Source organism: Lissotriton vulgaris, chromosome 12, assembly GCF_964263255.1.
Source record: "Lissotriton vulgaris chromosome 12, aLisVul1.2, whole genome shotgun sequence".
In the NCBI taxonomy this organism is placed as follows: domain Eukaryota; kingdom Metazoa; phylum Chordata; class Amphibia; order Caudata; family Salamandridae; genus Lissotriton; species Lissotriton vulgaris.
This window is the reverse complement of record NC_141700.1, coordinates 214,788,353-214,810,846: the sequence shown is the minus strand read 5'-3', so window position 1 is coordinate 214,810,846 and position 22,494 is coordinate 214,788,353.

Genomic DNA, 22,494 nt, shown 5'->3' with positions numbered 1-22,494 from the left:
GAAAGTGGGCTAGAAAGACTGGTATTTGACAGGGACTTGGGGTTTGCTTAAGGCTGACATTATTTGGATTGGCCAGAGAGGCTTAAAGTCGCATCAATTGCCATCTTTGGTTAAAACGCATTGCGGATTGCCAACACCCTGACCTCATGATAGTGCACTGTGGCCGACATGGCCTAGGCAAATTTACCGGGGAAGGACTGTAAATCCTAATTAAGGATACCCTTGCCCAACTAAGAGTTCTTTTTCCTCAGACTGCCTTCATATTTTCCAACATACACTAAGGCAGAAATTGAAGTGGTCAAACGAGTTATGTGCACAAATAGGCAAAGCCAGGAAACATGTCAATACAACTGTTTCTGCATTCCTCAGAGACTACAACATGGGCTCTATCTACAACAACTTGCACTTTTAAATGGAGGTAATAAATAGAAGTAATTGAGTTCACTTCACAGAGAAAGGCAACACAGTGTTCCTCAACAACTTTCAAAACACTGCATCATGTTTTATGTGTAGTTACCATCTACACATAAGAAACACAAAGGCTCTTCTAAGCGCCAAACTATTTCCCTAACACTGGTTCCTTTTCTTTTAAAATCCTTGGTTTTTTAAAAATTGCAAATAGATCGCAAATGTGAAAAGCAAAAGCACATATTTGATATACACCAGCACAGTTACAAATCACAACTACATAAGTGACTTGGCACATGACTGGGTGAGTTAGTGTGTGAATGTGTCTGTGAGCGGGTCTACGAGTGTTGGAGTGGATCTGTTAGTGGGTGCATGAGTCTCTTAGTGGGTCTGCCAGTGGGTGCATGGCACTGAGTAGATCTGTCAGTGGATACATAAGTGTCTGTGTGGGTCTATGAGTGGGCACACGAGTCCATTAGTGGGTCTGTGAGTGGGTTTGTGAGTCTCAGTGGGTCTGTGATGGGGTGTGTGAGTCTCAGTGGGTCAGTGATGGGGTGTGTGAGTCTCAGTGGGTCAGTGATGGGGTGTTTGAGTCTGAGTGGGTCTGTGAGAGGGTGTGTGAGTCTGAGTGGGTCTGTTAGTGGGTGTGTGAGTCTGAGTGGGTCTGTGAGTGGGTGTGTGATACTCTGACTAGATCTGAAAGTGAGTGCATGAGTCTCTGAGTGGGTTTGTGAGTGGGTGCGTGAGTTTGAGTGGATCTGTCAATGAATACATAAGTGTCTGTGTGGGTCTATGTGTGGGTACATGAATCTCTGAGTGGGTTTGTGAGTGGGTGTGTGAGTCTCTGAGTTGGTCTGTGAGTGAGTACATGTGTTCCTGAGTGGGCCTGTGAGTGGGTGTGGAAGTCTGACTGGGTCTTTGGGTGAGTGTGTGAGTCTCTGACTGGGTCTGTGAGTGAGCGCATTTGTGTCTGAATGGGTCTGTAAGTGGGTACACAATTCTGCATGGTCTGTGAGTAGGTGTGTGATTCTCTGAGTAAGTCTGTGGCTGTGTGTGAGTGGGCACATGAGTGTACAAGTTGGTCTGTAAGTGGATTTGTGAGTGTCTCAGTAGGTGCATGAGTCTCTGTGGGTCAGTTAGTGGGTGCTTTAATGTTTGAAAGGGGCCATCAATTGGGTGCCTGAGTCTCTTGACTGGGTCTTTGGGTGGGTGTGCGAGTCTCTGAGTGGGTCTGTGAGTGGGTGCCTGAATATCTGATTCGGTCTGAGAATGGGTGTGTGAGCCTCTGAGTAGGTCTGTGATTGTGTATTTGAGTGTTTTAGTTGGTCAATGAATGGGCGCATGAGTATCTGAGTGGGTCTGTGACTGGGTGCATGAGTGTCTGAGTGGGTCTGCACGTGGGTGCATGAGTGTGAGTGGGTCTGCACGTGGGTGCATGAGTCTCTGAGTGGGTCTGTCAGTTGGTGTATGAGTGTGTCATTAGTTCTCTGAGCTGATGCTTGAGTTTCTGAGCGGATGTGTGAGACTTAGTGCATCTGTGAGTGGGTGTGAATGTATTTTTTTGTAATTTTTTAGATGATATTTGTCAATTCATTGCGACATTACATGGAGGCCGCAGCGAGAATCTTGACAAATTTGCGAATGTCGCAAGTGGGAAAATTAAAATGTTTTTCAACATATTTTACACTTAAGGGGCCTCTGAAACTCCCCTTTTTTGTTGAATCTGCTCATTGCTTTTTGTTTCATGTGTTTTGGTACATTTACAAGCATAGGTATGTCAATGGGATTTTACAACAGACACTTTCAATATCAACTTACAGTAAGACTAAATGTTAGGGCAAAAGCCAGGTTATCAGTTCTGACTGTGGCAGCAGTCGCCAATTGCACAAGTGCAATGCATCTCCCAGAATGGCAGATAACATCAGTCGAAAAGAGACTAAGTGGGGGTCATACATTCAGTCAAGCAAAGATGGATATATCTGCATAAATAAAAGCATCCTACAAGCAAGGGTATGTGTCCTTCACAGTAATTGATATTTTGCAATTTCAGATAAACAGTTGCAATCTTAATTAAATACAGTTGAAACACGGAAAGAGGAATTAGTAACATTATTTAACGTATTAGCCCTGTCCCCCCACCCCAACCCCTGACGAGTAGCAGAGGTCAGCTAAATATTAGGAGAAATGTATTGTGTCTGTCTCTACCAATCTCACCACTGAGAAGGGCGATGCATGGGTATGTGTCACTCCCGATGTGGAAATGCCAGGGGAGGACGCAGCGACGCCACACGAGCCCGCACCCACCTTCGCTTCACAAGTCAATTGAGTGTCTAGAGATGCGGAGGCTACTGGTATGTATATAACAGCAAGATAGGAAGGGAACAGTGAAGACACTCCTACTCTCTTTGAGCAAAGTCCAGAAAACAACAAAGGAGTGTATCAAAAATACGAGAAGAACAAGCATGTATCCACATTCACTGTAACATTAACTCGTGAATGAAACCACTTTTGGTTCTTCAGAAGGCCCTCACTCACTAACCTAGTTGGTGACATGCTTCATCATCGTGCCCCACCAGGAGTGGCCGAATGCCACCCTAGTGTGCTGCAACGCCAGTTCACTGCGGAGCTGGTTTAGTGATTGGTGAAGAGTAATATATGCGAATTTAAAAATGTCCAATTGTGTCAAAAAAGGTACTTTATTAATTTTGCCAATTAGACATAAGTAAAAGCAAGAGTGTAGGATAAAGTACCAAATTAAAAGTACATTTTTATCCCCAAGGTGTTGGTCAACATGTTTCTGCCTTTAAATGAACAGTTTGTCAGGCTTTCGTCAGGACCAGGGTAATGTGATGAAGACCCGGGCGGCATGGGCGCGCGAAGGCCCACCCTAAGCTGGGGTCACTAGTGTAAAAAATTGTAAAAACACTAGAAAGATTCAGAAATAACACATCTTTTAGTGAAGATAGCTTTTAAATTATGTGTTTGAAAATGCCACTTTTAGAAAGTAGGCATTTTCTTGCTTAACCATCCTGTGTGCCTTTACTAAGTTGTGGAATGACTGGCTTTGGAGTGACAGGGGCTGGGGATGTACATTCACTCTAGACAGCCACTGTGTTAGGGTTGAGGTGTGCCCTGCCTTTCCTGGATGAGTCAGGGATAGGCTGAATAGACCGGAGCTGCATTTAGAGTAGTAGGAGTAGATTTCCTTGCACCTGAATAGGCCTAGTATGCCTTACACAATACTGTCTCCACCTCCTGCCTGGAAGCTGGGCCAGAGAGGAAAGAACTGCTTTGGACTAAGCACTGAGACTCTATTCCACAAGAGAACAAAGGGAAAAGTGGTATAAATATTGGGGCCCAGAGTCAGGACTTTAGATCCCTTTTGAATCAAGGAACCTGCAAAGAAGAAGAGCTTGAGAAGCTGTGAGGAGGAACTACCTCTTTGCTGTATGCTTTGCTGTGTTGTCCTACAGTGGCAGCTTCTGCCTTGGGCAGAGAAAGGAATGGACTGAACTTTCTGCAACTTCTTTGTTTGAGTTTCCACCCTTCGTAATGGCTCATTTCACTCCACTACCCTGGCATCCCCGATGATGCCACTCCACGCCGACATTAATGCTGCTGCTTGTACCTTGGTTCAAGGGCACCGCTTGTAAGTTAAACGACACACCAACCTCATTCCGCATTGCAGCCTTGGCCTACGGATGCCGGTGTCAATGACTCCTGTTCGTCAGTCGACAAAAGCGCTTTAGCAATGACAATGCTGCTGCTTGCACTGTGACCTCCCAGCACCGCGACGAGCACTGCACCACTTCACACTGCTGGACGACAGTCACCGAGCTGCTGCCTGCACAGCGACCTGGGAGTACCATACGCTGCACCGCTGCACTTCGCAGTGCAGCCCCTATGCCTGCCAATGCCGGCGCTCCCAACTTCAACTGCGAAGAGTTCGATCTGCAATGTGTGTGACTTCAAGGGTGCGATGACTCCTGGACCCACCTCCGTAACCGATGCATGCTATCACCGGCTCTTCAGAGCTCAAGAAGATGCCAATCCCTGCATTGTGGGTCTTCCCGAAGCCGTAGCTGGCCCGCGAGCCCACGGTCAGTCAGAACTCTTTGGATTTATTGTTCATGACACCGTGATAGCCCCAGATGGAGCTATCGACTTCATGCAAATGAATTGTAAGGTTAATTTTTCTTACTGATATTTCTAAGAACTGTATTGAAGATTTTTTTTAATTGTTTTTGGTCTTGTTTTGCACAGATGAAATATTGGATTTTTTCTACAACTGGTGTGGTGTCATTTTGAAGTTTTTTTACTGTAATATTATTGGTTATGTGCAAATGCTTTACACTGCCTCCGAGATAAGCCTGACTGCCGGTACCAAGTTTCCAAAGAGGTGAGCAGAGGTTATTTTAGAAGTGTATAACCCTTGTCCTGGCTAAGAAGATGAGTCCCTACTTGGACAAGGTAACAACCTGCCAAATAGAGACCCCCATTTCTAACAAGATGTCATAGCGGCATGCAGGGGAGTGAATAACGCAGACATTCCACATTAATATCTTAATGGGCACCCTGCTGCTGTGGATGGTCAAGGCAGTGACAGGGCAACACTAAGATCAGTGAAATTACCAATGCATGTGGGGTAATTATGCCCTTGGTAGTGGGGGAGGAGGGCAGGCGGGCCTTGCAGCTCATTTGAACCAAAGCAAGAGAACATACGACAAACAAGAACTATGAATTCCATAGAAGCAGAACAGCCTGCCCACCCAAACCAGTCAGTTACTAGTATTTAGGAAACAAACAAATCCTTGTATCAGGGAAAAGGAGAAGAATATACCCCCAAGAGGCTGTCAATTGACAAATTACAATCAAAATAAAGGCCAAAACAGTAGTTTAAATGGTACCATTAAATGTCATCAGAACCAAACCCAGCTGCAGATGTGATAGAGCAGAGCGGGTCCCCTCAAAGGGACACAAAGATCTAATCTGAGAGACACCTGTAAGGTAAAAAAGCAAGGTTAGGCACTCACAAGCTAATCATTATAACATTGAAAATGTGAGGAGATCAAGTGAGAAGAGAGTGAGTCAAATAAGGTCATCAGATGTCTGTGGAGTAACTTCTGGGGCATCCCAAGATTCCAACCCAAGGGTCAAGCCTAAAGCCTAAACCTAAGTATGGTACAAACATTGGTGTCATGAGTGCTCTCTACCTTACATCCCTCCCTAACCCTTACTGTTATTGCTATTATGCTAAATAATTATCAATGAATCCCAATGTACTATTCCACTGGAACCTTTGTTTTCTACATAAAGTTTGCACCCTGGTTCCTGAGTGAGTAGGGTTCCCTTGTCCTTTCCTTCCCACACGGGCATAGGCCTCAGTGCATTCTCCACCATAGCAGGGGCCATTGGAGGGCAATCGACCGAGATTTAGAAGCCGTCAGCAGGGGCCCACCTCAGAAGGGAGATAGGTTCCTTGGGCAAGCGGATGATTCATTTTCACCTTGATTATTGCTGGATAATGGGGAAGGTCAGCGGGGACTTACTAGAGTACGTCTGCCACCTTGGCCTCGTTAGCCACGTCCCTTCTCTGAAACTCCTGTATTGCAGCCATTGGGTCAGGGTTCCTCTACCCTAACCATTTATATCACTTTTCATATTTAGTTTCAGTGCCCTGGAGCCTGTGACCTGTTACTTAAAAGGCAACCACAAGTTGCCACATAGGTTGTGGGCAGCCAATTACAGCATTCCTGTTGGAATGTGTTTTCACGTTTCATAGTGAAGCAGTCATGAAGTATTTGCGATCCTAGAATTACAAATTTGGATTGTCTTTAATATCTCCAAAACTACTGAACAGATTAATACCAAATTACAGCAAATAACAAAAAAGGGCACTTTCTGGACCAAGAGTTACATTTTTGCGAAATCTGGTGTAAATCTGTCCAGCAGTTTGGACTGTAGTCATGTCTAAAATCTCTATGGGAAGTAACATGGGAAACGTTCTTTTTTTTTTTGTTATCTCAACCCCCGATTTGACGGATCACCCCACAACTTTCCATGCACAATAAGACTCACCAGCAAGAAAAAATGGTTCAGTCGGCTATAGCAACTAATTTGAGATGGGTAATAAATACACTTCAAACATTTGTAAGCAACACATCAACATTTTTCATAAAATAATAATAAACACGGCTCTTAATCAGCAGTGAGTATTATGTTTGCTTTACAATATATAGAAGGGCTATCAAGTGACCAGCTACAAACACAAAGACTGTACAATGCCAAGTGAGTCTTGAGTGATTTTCAGTGATTAGTGACTGTTGTGCTGTACATGAAGCACTCACAGGAACGTTTAAATCCCAGATGTTATTGGGTTTCTGTCTCACACGATCAGACGCGTTTCGGCTGCCGCCTTCGTCAATAGTGGCCGGCGCCAACGTGAAGCAGATTTAAATACACATTTACTGCTAAACATAAGCAAAGGACACACGAATTACTTCAGTCTAAGGTGTCGGCCATTGGTAAACATGTTAGTGGGTAATGCAAAACATAAAATAAACATTCTACCATGTATTTCAGACATGCATATTATGCCCTGAATGGGCTATTTTGCTTAAATGGGCTGCCAGGATTTTTTGGTGTCACCCCTGTCCAATCACTACTACGCACTGATGATAGAATCAGTGATGTCGGGTTCCCTTCACTTGCCAGATTCTCCAGTACTGCAAGAGTCTCTACATCTCCTGCTGTGAGATTGTCCGTATTGCTTACGTCTGTTTTGACCTCTGCTGGAGCTAAATGTTTTTTGGCTTTGAAATATTTAAACAACTTCATTTTTCTGCAGAACTTAAATAGATCGATTTTAGTCCGTGTATTCTGATGCCTTTGATGGACAGAAGCTCAGACCCAATTATAACTTCTCTTCCTCCGCCTTCAGTTTCCTAGGGGTTAGATTTACAATCGTGAGCATTTCTGTATTTACCCTTTGCTCCAGTGTTTCTTGCTCCGGGTCACTCACGGCGAGGCGCTGCTGGCGCTTATGCCACCCGCCTTTTACCGTCCGACATTTGCCTTTTTCTTTTTTTGTTGCTGTTTCTCCTGCGGCTTTCCTCTCCCTCCTTTGCCCCATGGCTCCCTGATAACCTGGAACTCCTCCAAAAAATGGGCCAGTGCGGGGCTTCGGCTTGTGCATTTACAGAAGCTCTGGGTTCTCTTTCTTCTTCACTCTGATCAATATCAGTGACTTCTGAGTCTGATGTGTCTTTATTCTCCACTACTACTTTGTTCTTGTTGCTCAGTAGCTTTTTCCTGAATTGGTCGTATCTCTTGGCAAATGTCAAAATACGGCCCTGTAGATAGTTCCTCTTGTCTCGTTCAAACTTGTCCTGCTTTCTCTGTTTTATTTTTTGTTCATACATTAAGAGACGTTTTTCCATAGCCTCCCTCAACTCCACCTGCTCGTTTTTATCACTGTCTGTAGCAATTTGCTTCTCCAATTCCTCAATATCACGTAATGCTTGTTCTCTATCGCAAACTTTATGAGTATCACTAACATTATTATATATGTACTTTGAGGCCGCTGGGGGACCACAACACCCAGAATCCTCTGCTGCCTGACTTTTCCCAGGAGGGAGGAGCTCCACCCACTGTACAGCGCTCAAAAGCACCAGCAACACCGCGGGGCGGGGCACACTGAACTTTGAGGCCACTGGGGACCACAATACCCAGAATCCGTTGCTGCCTGACTTCTCCCAGGAGGGAGGAGATCTGCCCACTGTACAGCGCTCAAAAGCGCCAGCAAACAGCATAGCGCGGGGCACGCGCAGGCGTGCCAGGGCCAAGGGCGGGCCCATCCGCGCCCGTCAGAGCATGAAAGAGGCTGGGCTGGGCCACCCCTCCAACGTTCATCCATGGGTAAGCGTAAACACTTGGGTAGTCAAGAACAGGGGGGTTTAAAAGCCAAAATCCCTAGAAAGTCACCATCTATAATTTCATATCTGACCTCGGCTGTGGGAGCTCTGAATAAGGAGATAGCCAATGCCGAAAAGGAATTAGGACTGAGTACAAGTCAAAACCCTGGAGAAATGACTGTGGCTATTGATCCTTTGTCACACATTCCTGTACCACTGGAACCGGTGGTGTTGATTAGCGGTTCGAGAGTGAGGAGTGAAGATCAGACTCACGATACTGCAATGATAGGGGGTGTGGATGTAATACCTGAAATTCCGCCCTTGGATAAGGAAAAAACACCAAGGGGCCCAATTGTGGGGACTGTGGGGGGGAAATATACTAACAGAAAAGCCGGTAAGTGGCATAAAGGCACAATAAAAAGTACCCCTAAGCTGGTGCTGGTGGTGGATGAGAATATTAAATTGTCATTGCGGAATTTGGTAGAGGACATTTTTAGTGCGCGGTTTGAATCTATGTTCATTGTTATTGGTAAAGATGTGATTGATACCTTGAACTCCTGTGTTGCAGATCTTAAAAAAAATGTGAGGGGTTGGACTCCTTTTTGAGGGATGTAAAGTATACCCCGCAAGATATTCCAAATGTGGGTTTACTACCTATTCCACCATTAGAGACCAGGGCCAACGTCTGAGGGAAATATTTAGGTAATCAACCATCACAACCTTCACGGGAGGCGTTAAAGTCTAATTCTGTTGGTAGACCTGAGGTCAATAGAGTTTTGGGCCCAGGAGGAGGGAAACCTTTCCAAGTTGACACGCGTCTAGAAAATTTGCCATCTAATGGCCTGACTTTGACAAATAATGAGAACTGTGCCCCACAAGAGAGAAATATAAGTTCCAATGGTTGTAGAATTAATCTTCCCCCAGAAGCTACTCCTCTGGTCCCAGTCCTTGTTGGGGTTCCTCCGCTTAGTGCCTCGAACAGTAAATCAACGTCAGCCTTGATGCGTAAGACAAAAAACTGGTGTGACCACTACTGCACTGGTCAATCCGAGATCTCTGCCCATATTATTATGGCGAGACGGGTGGCTTGGGTGGGAAATGGCCCCAAACTTGTACCTGGCAACTGTATTTTAGTCAATTTTAATAAACAGGATATAGCTGAAAGGCTGTTTTGGGATGCCACCAAGCTACATGGGCGGCATTAGGGCATTACCATTAGGTTATTTCTACCCCCCAGTAAGTGTATTACGACCTCTTGATAGTGTAAGTGTGGCTGAATCAACTAGTTCTCATCAGTCGGATGTGCCCCTCTCGCAGTAAAAGTCCTGTATTTTGCGCTGGTAAAGTAACTGGGTGTGGAGTAACATCTTTAAATTTGGTAGCCCAGTTGCCCAGGCCTGATAAGGGAGGTTTACCCCTCTCAAATAGATGTTCTCCACTTACCCAGATGGAGGGGAACGATTGACTGGTGGGGAAGGAGGACTGTATTCTTGAACCATGTTCCAATGGCCATGCCATAGGTGATATAGAAGCAGAAACTACCCCCAATTGTTGAATTATCAGCTGGAATATTGTGAGTCTCAGATCTAAAAGAGATGACCTGAACTGGTTGAACTTCATAAAATCTTATGATATAATTGCTCTTCAGGAAAATGGGATAGGGATCATAATTTTTTTGGTTGGACGGGTTTAGATCTTATTTTCTACCTGCAAGTCCTGCACCGGCAGGTAGAGCTAAAGGCGGTCTAGTGCTTCTTCTTTCCCTTAAGTTAATGGGGTCCTCAAAAAGGATAGAGGCAGACTTGTCTAATTGTCTGATTGTAGAAGCTCCTCCAACTACCCCAAGTTATTACTTGTACATTTCTATAATCCCGGGGAATGTGATTTTACGAATCAACATTTGTGTAAATTGAAACTTTTTCTAGAAAAATATAGGTCGAAGCAATCCACTTCTTACTATATATTACTCATGGGCGATTTTAATATACATCTGTGTGATTTGAATTGTTTTATTGTTGATCATCTAGGGCACAGTCATTTGGTGAATAATCATTTTGAGCACTCACCTCAGGGGGAGGAATTAGAGGCCCTTTTGACTGAAGCTGATCTTTTTGAACCTGTTTTTTTTTATCCAATCTGATCGGTGCCCTACGTTTAAATCTAAGGCAAGAGAAACTATTATTGATTAATTATTCTTGTCTCCCTTGTTGTTAGACAAGAAAGTATTTTATAATGCTAGGCTGTCTCCTTTTAATGACCACAACCCTGTTATACTAGAACTGGATAAAGGCTGTGGTCTTTTGGGATTAGGAGGTAAGAATTCGGGAGCCAACTGTGTGGTAACTCTTGATCAGAGGAGGAGGCTCAAGTGGTCTAAAGTGACGCCTGATTCTTTTTTGACATATTTTTTTTTAAAGCTAAAGAGAATCTCGCAACATGTGTTGATTCTACAAACCCTAAGGATGTGGTCCTCAGAGCCTTTCATGGAATTTGTAGACAGATAGCAGAGGATCTGGCCATTAATACCAAACCGAGAAGTACTCGTGGAGAAAGGTGGTATGATGAAAATTGCTCACAAGCCCACCGTTCCCTAGATTTAGCAGTAAAAAGCTCACCTCAAGATAGGGTATTGATAGCGAGATTACAGAAGCAGTATAAGATAGCAGTTTATATGCGGAGATCAGTGGCTGTCCCATTTTGAGTACATTTATGGCTCCATTGAGATACCGGATTCCATCTCCAAGTCATTACCTCAGCAGGACATAGCACCACTTGTCTTTAATGAGGAGGATATCAAGAGAGCAATAAAGGAGACCTCTAGTAATAAAGCTCCTGGCCCTGACTGTCCCTGCAGATCTATATAAATGTGATCCTAAATTCTGGGTAAAAATATTAGCTAATGTTTTTAATGCCTCCAGGAAACAAGGGTTTCCCGTATTCTGGCCCGGGAAACATCCTTTACAACACAACTTTTACCACGCAGTGCTTTTACATCGCAACTTTTACAACGCAAACTATTACAACGCATTGCGCTGGGGGGCGCTCTAGGATAGGGAATAGATTTAATTTACTATTCAACACCTTCCCTACTATCCACGGGGACTGGAATTGGAATAGTAAATTAAACTATTCACTATCCAGCACCCCTCAACACTATGCGTTGTAAAGGCATGCGTTGTAAAACTTTTGATGTAAAAGCATGCGATGTAAAAGCATGCGTTGTGATGTCATTAATCCCCTGGCCCCAGTCGATTATTATTCCAGTTTTTAAAAAGGGCCAGAGAGGGGACCCGCGGTGTTGTAGACCAATATCCCTGAATGATTCAGCGGTTAAAATACTAGGTAATGTGATCTTAGCTAAAGTTATAGTTTTGGCTACTGATAATATGATTTTATCTAATTTACAGTACGGTTTCAGACAAGGCAATAGCACTATGGACCAGTGTCTTAATCTATATTTATTAATAAGCAAATACACCATGGCTAACGAAGGTTCCATGCAGATGGCTTTTATGGATTTATCCTCAGCGTTTGACCTGGTCAATAGGTCAAAGCTGTGGAGTATCCTGTTGGAAATGGGCATTGACCTGTGTCTAGTTTATTTTCTGGCTGATCTTCATCGGGACATTTCAGCATCAGTTAGGATTTCCCAGGATGGAAAATGCACAAGGTATTTTATATCAAAAATGGGCGTTCGTAAGGGGTGTATATGGATGAATCTTTAGTTGAGGCAAGCCCAGATATTCCGCGTGTAGGAGATTGCCTAATCCCGGTACTCCTATACGCGGATGATGCTGTTTTTTTATCTCGTACTGCAGTAGGCCTCCAGCGTCTATTGGATGCCTTTTCGGCGTACATGCAGTCTTTGGAATTGGTTGTGAATAATGGGAAGTCACATATTATGACAACATGTCACAGAATTAGAAAAGCTAAATCGTTTTACTGTAATGTGGTGGAGGTGTCCAGGGTGTCCTCTTTTACATACCTAGGGGTACTATTTGATGAAAGAAGTCCCTGGGCCCCCCCAAGTTAGAACTAAAAATGCAGGTATTAGATCTATGACATTTTGTATTTGGGTTTGCTCAGCGTCTGGGGGCTAGGCCTGTATAGGCCATTCTCAAGATCTATAGTTAAAAATGTCTGGCTATTGCGGCCTATGGCTCATCTATATGGGGATTTAAACAGCAGCCAGGGGTGCAGATCGCTGAAAATAGATTTTTACATAGCCTCCAGTCTGTACCTCAATCAACCCCAACCATCGCTATTCAACAGGAATTGAAGTTGGGTTACGTTTCTGATATCTTGAGCACAGCCCGATACCCTATTGGCTTAAAACCTGGCTCAATGCAGAAGTGACCTTGAAGATCCTGCGGGAGTGTGTTAAACTGGATAAAGCTAGTAGCATCAAGTGGCTGTCTTATGTTCAGCTCATGTTATTTAAAATTTGGAAGCCAGAATTATTTGAAGCCCCAGAAAGGATCAGTAAGGAAGACGTGAAGTGGGTCAGAATTAGTTTTAAGAACACATTGATGATGGAACGGGAAGAACAGGAGCTACAGAAACCTTTAGTTGGGGCTCACTTCTTGACAAAAACGACCTTGTTAATTGAACGCTACCTGAAAATTGTGACTAAGCCTCTCCATCGCTGGCTCCTGACTAGGTTCTGTTTTAATCTGATTCACTTCTCGTTCGATGATCTTTCGGGGTGGTTTAAACCTGAGGATGCAGTCCTGTGTCAATGTGATAGTTATTCTGCACAGGATTTTTATAATGATATTAGCAGGAAGTTTTTAGTCCCTATATTGAATGGAAAGGGCTTTTTACAGGTTTGACCTGCTTTACTTTATTTGCAAATGCAGAGTAATCCCTGGTATATTTTTAATATTGCTTGTTTCCTTGTTGCTGCTGTACGACTCAGGAAAAAAAGACACCCTAGGTTCAACAATGTATAAATCTTATTGTTAATATTTTATAGAATTTTTTAAACCCCCAGATATTTGGTTCTCTTGTAATATACAAAAGGTGTTGTTATATATATATATATATATATATATATATATATATATATATATATATATATATATATATATATATATATATATATATATATATATATATTCAATGAAAAAACCATTGGTTTTAGGCCATATATAGTTAGGGATTTGCATTTACAAAACCTTATTTTACTCGCATAAAACCATTGAAATTCCATATATAGTTAGATGCGCTAACTATATATCGCGCACCCGCAATCCACTGCTGATGATGTCACATATTACATCATTCATGACATGGTCAGTGACATCACTGATGACATCACTGATCACAACATCCAGTGACTGTATGTTTCTGTAAAGTTAAAATATGTCTTACATATTGAAGAATGAGTGGATGTATAAATGTCTGGATGAAGGATTTAGTAGGTGCATGACTGATTGTATGAGGGAGTGATTAAATGTGTCTCACTGAGTGCATGGGTTAGTGATTAAACTGTATTAATTTGTGCATCATTATATCTGTTGTTCTATGAAGTGCTGCATGTGTTAATCAGTAGCTATATGAGTAACTATATGGGTTATTGATTGGTTGCCTAAGTATTTCTATGGGAGAGTAAGTGTGTGTGTGGGGGTGGCTGGGAGGTGTGTGACTCTGTGCATAGATGTGTGAGCAGTTGATTCACTAGATGTATGGTTTCAAAAGTGCATGTGGAAACAGCTGTATGGGCGGTTGACTGTGTGCATGAGTGTATTGGTGAGTGAATGGATATCTCAGTGCTACATGTCAAAGTAAGTACATATGTAAAACACACTCCATGTGAGAGTTGACATATATAAATAACTGTGCATTAGAGCCAGTGAATGTGTGAGTGGCTGTATGGATCATTGTGAACTTTTATTAGGGATTATATAAGAGAGTAAATATGTGTTAGAATATGTTTCAATAAGTAAGGTGTGTATAACTGTATAGTTGAGGAATTGGAGGTGTGATTGATTCTTTGCATGACTGTCTAGGTGTATGAGTAACTCCATGGATGAGTGACAATCTGTGAGTGTCTGTTTTCACTGAGTGTATCTAAGGATATATCAGAGTCTGTAGAGGTTCATCGTATTAACACATGAATGATGTCATCTGTGATGTTGTCAGTGATGTCATTTGAGTTGTCATCAGTGATGTCATCAGTGATGTCATTTGAGATGTCATCAGTGATGTCATTTGAGTTGTCATCAGTGATGTCATCAGTGATGTCACTGACCATGTCATGAATGATGTAATATGTGACATCATCAGCAGTGGATTGCGGGTGCGCGATATATAGTTAGCGCATCTAACTATATATGGAATTTCAATGGTTTTATGCGAGTAAAATAAGGTTTTGTAAATGCAAATCCCTAACTATATATGGCCTAAAACCAATGGTTTTTTCATTGAATTTTCAAGGTTTTGTAAATGCAAATTCCTAACTATATATCCACTATAACCTATGGTTTTTTTCTGTGAATTTCATTGGTTTTTTAATAGCAAATATGAAAAGCTTTAAAATGTCAAGTACGTGATAGATAAAAACATTTTCGTATTTATGCACGCTGATGTGCTTTGAACGCTGCACCCCCCCCTCCCCTCTTTTCTCTTAGTAGTACTCTCTCTTTGCAGATAGTGAACGGTAGTTAACGCAGGCCTTTGCCCCCGTTGTAATCCGTCGTGCCTGCTTGTCTCTCCATTTGATTGATTGTTATCCAAGCATTTACTGTTTTAGAATTGGTTCTCTTTGGATCATTCTCTATTTACAAACAAGCACAAAGTCGCAATACTCTGTTTAGTCTTTGCAGATAGTGAAAAATCGTGTAAAAAAATAAAAGTAATCGAGCAAAATCAGTAGGCCACTAATTGGATCTCTTTTTGACCTCGCTAAAATAGAAATATTAGGAACAACCCTTCATGAGAAATACGAAAACAGTGAGATGAACTGAGCTCCACACCATGAGGGCTGCAAGACAGCTCGACTCCGTCACCCACCCCGCCCAAAATAACAACAAACACTATGCAAATATTAAAAATATAGACAACACACCAGCAAAGAAACAGGGTAAAACATTTTATTAAATAACTATTTACATAACTATTTTATTTTTTTTATTGCCCGATCCGGCTAGCTCAATCGATCGAGCATGAAACTCATGCACTCTGATAGCAAGCGTTGCTACTGATGCTATGCAGACCAAAACTGGTTTTCAGTTTGTACATTTTTCTAGATTTTTCAATCCAAGGTTGGTTGACTTTGTAGAACGATGGCTTCAGATTTTCAACATACGGTGTGGTGGCGCGGACTGGGAGGGGGCGCTTCGCTCCTGCCCCCTCCCCAAGTAAGATTTTCATACGTGAAAGTACGTTAATGGTTTTTGTCCCTGAGTTGCTTCAATGTCACTGCCATTCTCAAATGGCATAAGTTCTGGATGTTGGGTGCCATAGTTAAGAGTTCTGAGCAGTGCTTGTAACACTGTCTGAAGCTTATTTCCACCTACTGCAGCTTCACTATTCTCAAAGTAAGTGAGTGTCGTTTGTGGACCTGACTGCATTATAAAACAATGTGATATGTTACCTTCCTAAACAGCTTGACGGAGGCCCCTGAGGGGCGGTGTGATGGCCATGGACTCGGAGAAGACGCTTGGCTCCGACACCCTCCCCAAGTCTTATAGCACTGGTGTAGCCTGAGATCGCCCCCGACATAGGCGGCCGGCTCCCGGGGTCCGGCGGAACTTTTTGCCTTTTGATGACTCTTCAATTCTGGACCTTGTCCCACAATCCGTTTGACCTGAAGACACGCTGTAGTGGGGCGCCCCTTTACCGTTTCAGTTGCCATTCCGCCCGCTTTTGCTACACTGTGCCTCTTCCGCCATTCAGCTGTTTACCGCCCGCTCTTGCGACTACAGCGTCTCGCTCATCATGTAGTTGAGTTGCTCCCGCTCTTGCGGTGCAGCGATAGGCGGCTGCCACAGGACTCTCAAAATGGCGGCCGGCTCTTCGGTTTTGGGCCTGGTCCACTAAAATGGCCCTGGGACACCTTTGAACTCGGACGCTTCCCTGATAGGGCTTGGGTCCCATTCTCGAAAGCGTCCCCTCAGCCGTGAAGATTCTACAAAAGTCTTGGGGGCCTCCGACTCCCGCAGGCTTCTGGTGGGGAGCGGCTGCCATGATTGCTCGTGGAATGGCCACGACGGAGCTACGAGATGGTAGTGCTCTCATGCTGACGCCAGCTTTAGTCTGAAACATCCAGAAACACTGTAGACTACCAATTCGATCAGTTCCGGTAGCGCCCCAACATGACACGGAAGAGAAGAACTTGCCCTCCCCTCTTTGACTGATGGTTCTTGTTGCCTGTCCCCTCTGTTGTCATTTAACAGAACTTTTTGGACTGCTGAAAGGGGTTGTGTTCCGAACGCTGGTTGGTGGAGACATTTTGACTATATGCTTGACCTACGTTGTCGCGTAATGCGTTATATGACACGCCGCGTTAGCGCACCCGGAAGTGATCCGAGGCGCGGCGCGCAGCGCGTAACGTAAGCATAACAGGTCATGTGACTTGTTAATAAAACTTTTCATTGGTTCATTTTACTTTTGTTATTTTAATGATGAAAAGCTTGGTCATATGACCTAAAAATTACGCTTTTTATTGTTTTCGAACATTATTTTTTTTTAAACATATGTTATAATATTCCAGGCTAATGTACTTTCCCGGAAAATTTACAACTGTCCTGCAAGTAAAATATATTCCTTTTTCGAGAAAAAGGGCGTTTCTTCCTTCCATGACGGAGCCGTTGAGTAAAAGAGATTCGGGCTCCTGCTGTCTTAGTCGCCGATACGCCTGATTATCAGATTCTTATCGATCACTTTATGTTGCAGAAATGAAAAACACAACTGCCCTTGACCATTTATCTTTACTGCGTTCCTACATATTATACCTTTTATCCGTCATGTAATTGGACTGCTTTATTTCACTTGCCTTTTACTGATTCGAAAACAGTGACTAAAAGTAAAAACTTTACCAATGTAAATACTACTACCGTGTTTTGTTTTAAAAACCTTTATTGTGAAAATGTCAGTATACAAATACGGGCCTATAACCACGTGGGCCGGCCACGGAGCAAACTGAAATCGTATATGATGAGGAGACATTTACACTGTAGAGGAACGTAACGAGCGGGCCATTAGGTTGCAAGAACAAAGGTGTCTAACAGTTGCGGAATCGGTGGACGTACATTTTGTAATTAAAATACGACAGGGCCACTTACAATAACATATTCTAGATATACATTTGCGGGCAAGGAGTTACGAGTCCCATTTATACCGGCGCCATTTTGGGCGAGGCCGGGCAGGTCCAAGATATAGTCAAAATGTCTCCACCAACCATCGGCCAGACCAGAACCCCTTTCGGCCCTTTATGCTACAAGATGGTGTCTTCCATTCAGAAAATATTGTTGGCAGCATTTTGAAAGGAAACAGAAACAGCCGTTCTCCTAGTGAGTTTCACATTGTTACATTTAGGAAGAATGTTGAAGAGTAGTTTGTGGAAAATCTGAAGCCATTTTTCTACAAACTCTCAATCAGAATTGGATGGAAAAAAAAATCCTGAAGAATGTACAAACTGAAAACCAATTTTTGTCTGTATAGCATCAACAGCAACGCTTGAGTCAGCTTTGTGTCAAGCCGCCATTTTCATTCAATCAATAGCGTCCCCCTGCACACATTCAGGGACCTGGTCGTGTCTTCAGATGAAACGGATTGTAGGAAAAGAAGCAGAAAGGAAAAGGAAAAAAGTTCCGCCGGACCTCGGGAGCCGGCCGCCTATGTCATGTGCGACCTTTGGCCACACCAGGGCAATAGTGAAGCTGCAGCAGGTGCAAATAAGCTTCAGACAGTCTTACAAGCACTGCTCAGAACTCTCAACTGAGGCACTCCACGTCCAGGACTTGCCATTCGGATCTTGGCGCCTTGTGCTGGTTCCGACCTATTCACACATCGGTCCACTACTGACATCACCTCATAAGCCAACGGGGCACCCCACGCCGACTTTCGGCGCAGCATTGTAGGATGGCCACACCAGTGCGGCAACTTGCTGGACACAACCTCGGTGCCATCCGGATCTCGGCGCGTTCGACTCACTGTACCGCAAGAGTGACCGGAACTCAGCTGGACACGCCGTCTTTCGGCGCAGCATTGTAGGATGGCCACACCAGTGCAGCAATTTGCTGGACACCACCTTGGGCAACAGTGAAGCTGCAGCAGGTGCAAATAAGCTTCAGATAGTCTTACAAGCACTGCTCAGAACTCTCAACTATGGCACTCAACATCCAGGACTTGCCATTCGGATCTTGGCGCCTTGTGCTGGTTCCGACCTATTCACACATCGGTCCACTACTGACATCACCTCATAAGCCAACGGGGCACCCCACGCCGACTTTCGGCACAGCATTGTAGGATGGCCACACCAGTGCGGCAACTTGCTGGACACAACCTCGGTGCCATCCAGATCTCGGCGCGTTCGACTCACTGTACCGCAAGAGTGACCGGAACTCAGCTGGACACACCGTCTTTCGGCGCAGCATTGTAGGATGGCCACACCAGTGCGGCAATTTGCTGGACACCACCTCGGTGCCATCCGGATCTCAGCGCGTTGTGCTGCCTTCGGCCTATTCGCACATCGGTCCGCTACTGACGCCGCCTCACGTGCCAACGGATTTTCTACGCTTTTTGTAGCCCTATGCCGCATAACAGGTCATGTGACTTGTTTATAAAACTTTTCATTGGTTCATTTTACTTTTGGTTTCCTAAAGATGGAAGGCTTGGTCATATGACCTAAAAATAACACTTTTCATTGGTTTTAGAACATTTTTTTTTCCCAAACGATGAAAGCCCCACCTTGTTTCTGGATGTTTCAGACTAAAGCTGGCGTCAGCATGAGAGCACCACCATCTCGTAGCTCCGTCGTGGTCATTCCGTGAGCAATCATGGCAGCCGCTCCCCACCAGAAGCCTGCGGGAGTCGGGGGCCCCCAAGACTTTTGTAGAATCTTCACGGCTGAGGGGACGCTTTTCGAGAATGGAGCCCAAGCCCTAGCAGGCAAGCGTCCGAGTTCCAAGGTGTCCCAGGGCCATTTCAGTGGACCAGGCCCAAAACCGAAGAGCCGTCCGCCATTTTAAGAGTCATGTGGCAGCCGCCTATCGCTGCACTGCAAGAGTGGGAGCAACTCAACAACATGGTGAGCGAGACGCTGTAGCCGCAAGAGCGGGCGCAACTCAGCTGGATGGCCGCCACCTGGGGAGGCCTGTTCACGCCGCCTCCCCCACGCCCCCCCCCTCCGGGCCGCCCCACGCCAATTTTCGGAGCAGCATTGTAGGATACCAAAACCAGTGCGGCAGTTTACTGGACATCACCTGGGTGCCATAAACATCTCAGCGCGTTCTGCTGCCTTGGGACTATTCGCACAACAGACCGCTACTGACGAGTCCTCCCCCCGCCCCATCCGGGACGCCCCACGCCAATTTTCGGAGCAGCATTGTAGGATACCAAAACCAGTGCGGCACCCAGGCGACATCACCTGGGTGCCGTCCAGAACTCAGCACGTTGTGCTGCCTTGGGACTATTCGCACAAAAGACAGCTTCTGACAATTGTTGCTTTTTTGGGTGAAAAATGTTTAAATGTTTTTACAGTTTTTGTTCCGTTCATTATAGTTAAAAGTTAATAAAGTTTTAAAATCTAACTTTGTTGGAGTGCTATATATGTTTAAAAAATCGGGTGAATGGGGCCTTGAATCGGGTTATTGTCATGTGTGGGCTTTGCAAGTGTACTGCTACAAGATCGGACATTTCAAACTCAAATGCACGTTCTTTTTCTTACCTTTCCGAAGCATGGAGCGCAATAGCAGGCAGAGAAAGGGTGATGCACGTGTTGAACACTGCCTGGCCTGGCAAGTTGCTGGCAGTGCCCCCCCCCGCCCGCTCCTGAAAGAGGGCACACACACACCGCCGCCCCGAGTACTTCACAAATCTTTAAAAGACCATGCGCTTGTTCATGAGGCTTAAATGGTTTATCACCCCTTCTAGAACCCCTGCATCGACCCTCTGACGTTTCCTGGAAGAATTAGCACGTAACACAATACCAAGCCCTGTCAGCTGAAACCCCCGAGAAATCATGGGGCATATTATCAAGGGGGTTTATTTCCGCTTTTTGGGCTTTAAAAGCCAAAAAAAAAAGAGATAAAATTATCTCCCTATTACCAAGCTGTCGCTAACACCAGTTAGTGACATCTAAAAGGAGATAGCGACCATCTTGGGCCCCGCTTTGCATATCAGTGATATTTATCACTAATGACATGCAAAGTGGGCGTGCCAAGATTTTAGCGACTGGAAACAGTCCCTAACCATCGCTATCTCCTATTACCAACTTTTGGAGATATTCGCGCTAAGCGCGAATATCTCCAAAACCTAACACCTGCCCTGAGCAGTTTTAGCCATGTTATCCAATGGGAAGTGGATAACATGGCTAAGAGCATTTGCTGGATAATGCATGAATATCGCTGACTTTTCAACGATATTCATGCATTGCGGCCGTTTTTTATCGCATTTGCGATAAACCTTGCTAATAGCAAGGTTTATGTGCGATAAAATTCGCCGATGTGCGGCGATAATTTTTGTCTCTAAACAAGTTAGAGACAAAAATTATCGCTAGTTGTTGGTAATATGCCCCCGGGTTTTTGCTTGCAGGAATCGGGAGGCGGGAGACTAGCACTGAAATCAGTAGTCTCACGCCTGAATCGGGAGGGTTGGCATGTCTGGATATTCTACAGCTGGGGCCATAAACTACATCCGCAGGGCTAGGTGATAGCCTAGGTCCGGCCTGGACAATCGGACACAGAGGAAGAGAAGTGTCAGAGGGTGCGGTAGTGAATAGAGTGAAAGGGAGGTGTCGGGCGGGCACAGGGTGTGATTCTCAGAGAAGAGCAGCGCAGATGGGGGGAAGTATATGGCCCATGCATGAGAGAGAGAGCGGGGGTGACCAGTGCGTGGGGGAGATGCTTGCGAGGGTGGGGAGCCATGCTGAGGATCGGCGGCGTGCAGAGAGTGGCCCTGGTCAAGGCATCTAAAATGGCTGCCGTGCACGACAAAATTGTGGCATTGGAAAAAACGCAAGATGGCGCAGACAATGTTTATCAATAAGGATTCATTTATAACAAAATATTTACTCGCAGTGACAAAATGGTGGTCAACACTTCCTGATTTCCATCGAATCGAACGTTAACAAACGTCACGCAGCAAAAAAAAAAAAAAAAAGCTCACGCACAGAGCAGTTTTTAGCCATGTTATCCAATGGAAGGTGGATAACATGGCTAAGAGCATTTGCTGGATAATGCATGAATATCGCTGACTTTTCAGCGATATTCATGCATTGTGGCCGATGTGCGGCGATAATTTTTGTCTCTAAACAATTAAAACGAAGCACAAAATGGCGAATTCCCGTTTCGCTACCAGTTTGCGGCCCCTGAAGCGCTTCTACCGTGAAAAATCATTTTTTTTTTATTTTCCCCACGGGACCCTTTAATAACCCCAACAACATTCCTAGGGGGTCAAGAGGGGTATACCTTGCCCCCTTTCAATAAATTCCCCCTTCGTTTTTCACCTCTTCTTCTCTCTCGATCCTACCGAGAGATAAGATGGCGGCCGCTCCGGACTGTTTAGAATGTTGACAGACACCGGAGAGCCAATCAGCTTTCTGCGCGCAAAGTTCCGTTTCGCGAAAAGTAAGCGGACCGGATCGCTGCCCGGAGCGCTGTTACAGATATATATCTTGTTTTGAACGTTAATTTCTCAAAAACTACTGGAGCACATATATTGAGACCTAGCAAAGGCACATCGGGCTAACAGTCCCTACAATTTTGCCAAGTTTCGTGAAAATCCATTCAGCCGTTCGGGCTAAAAGTGAGTCCAACCGCCCTATGGAAATTAACATGGGAAAAACGCGTTTTGGGACCCCCCTTTTTTCTCGGCCCCCTCTTGACGACCCCCCCCCAAATTTCCAGGAGCTGCTCAGAAACAAAATGTGCCATTTTCCTGAAAATTTCAGCCAATTCCGTCCACAAACGCCAAAGTTATTAGACATAGAATTTTCAAAAATGCCATA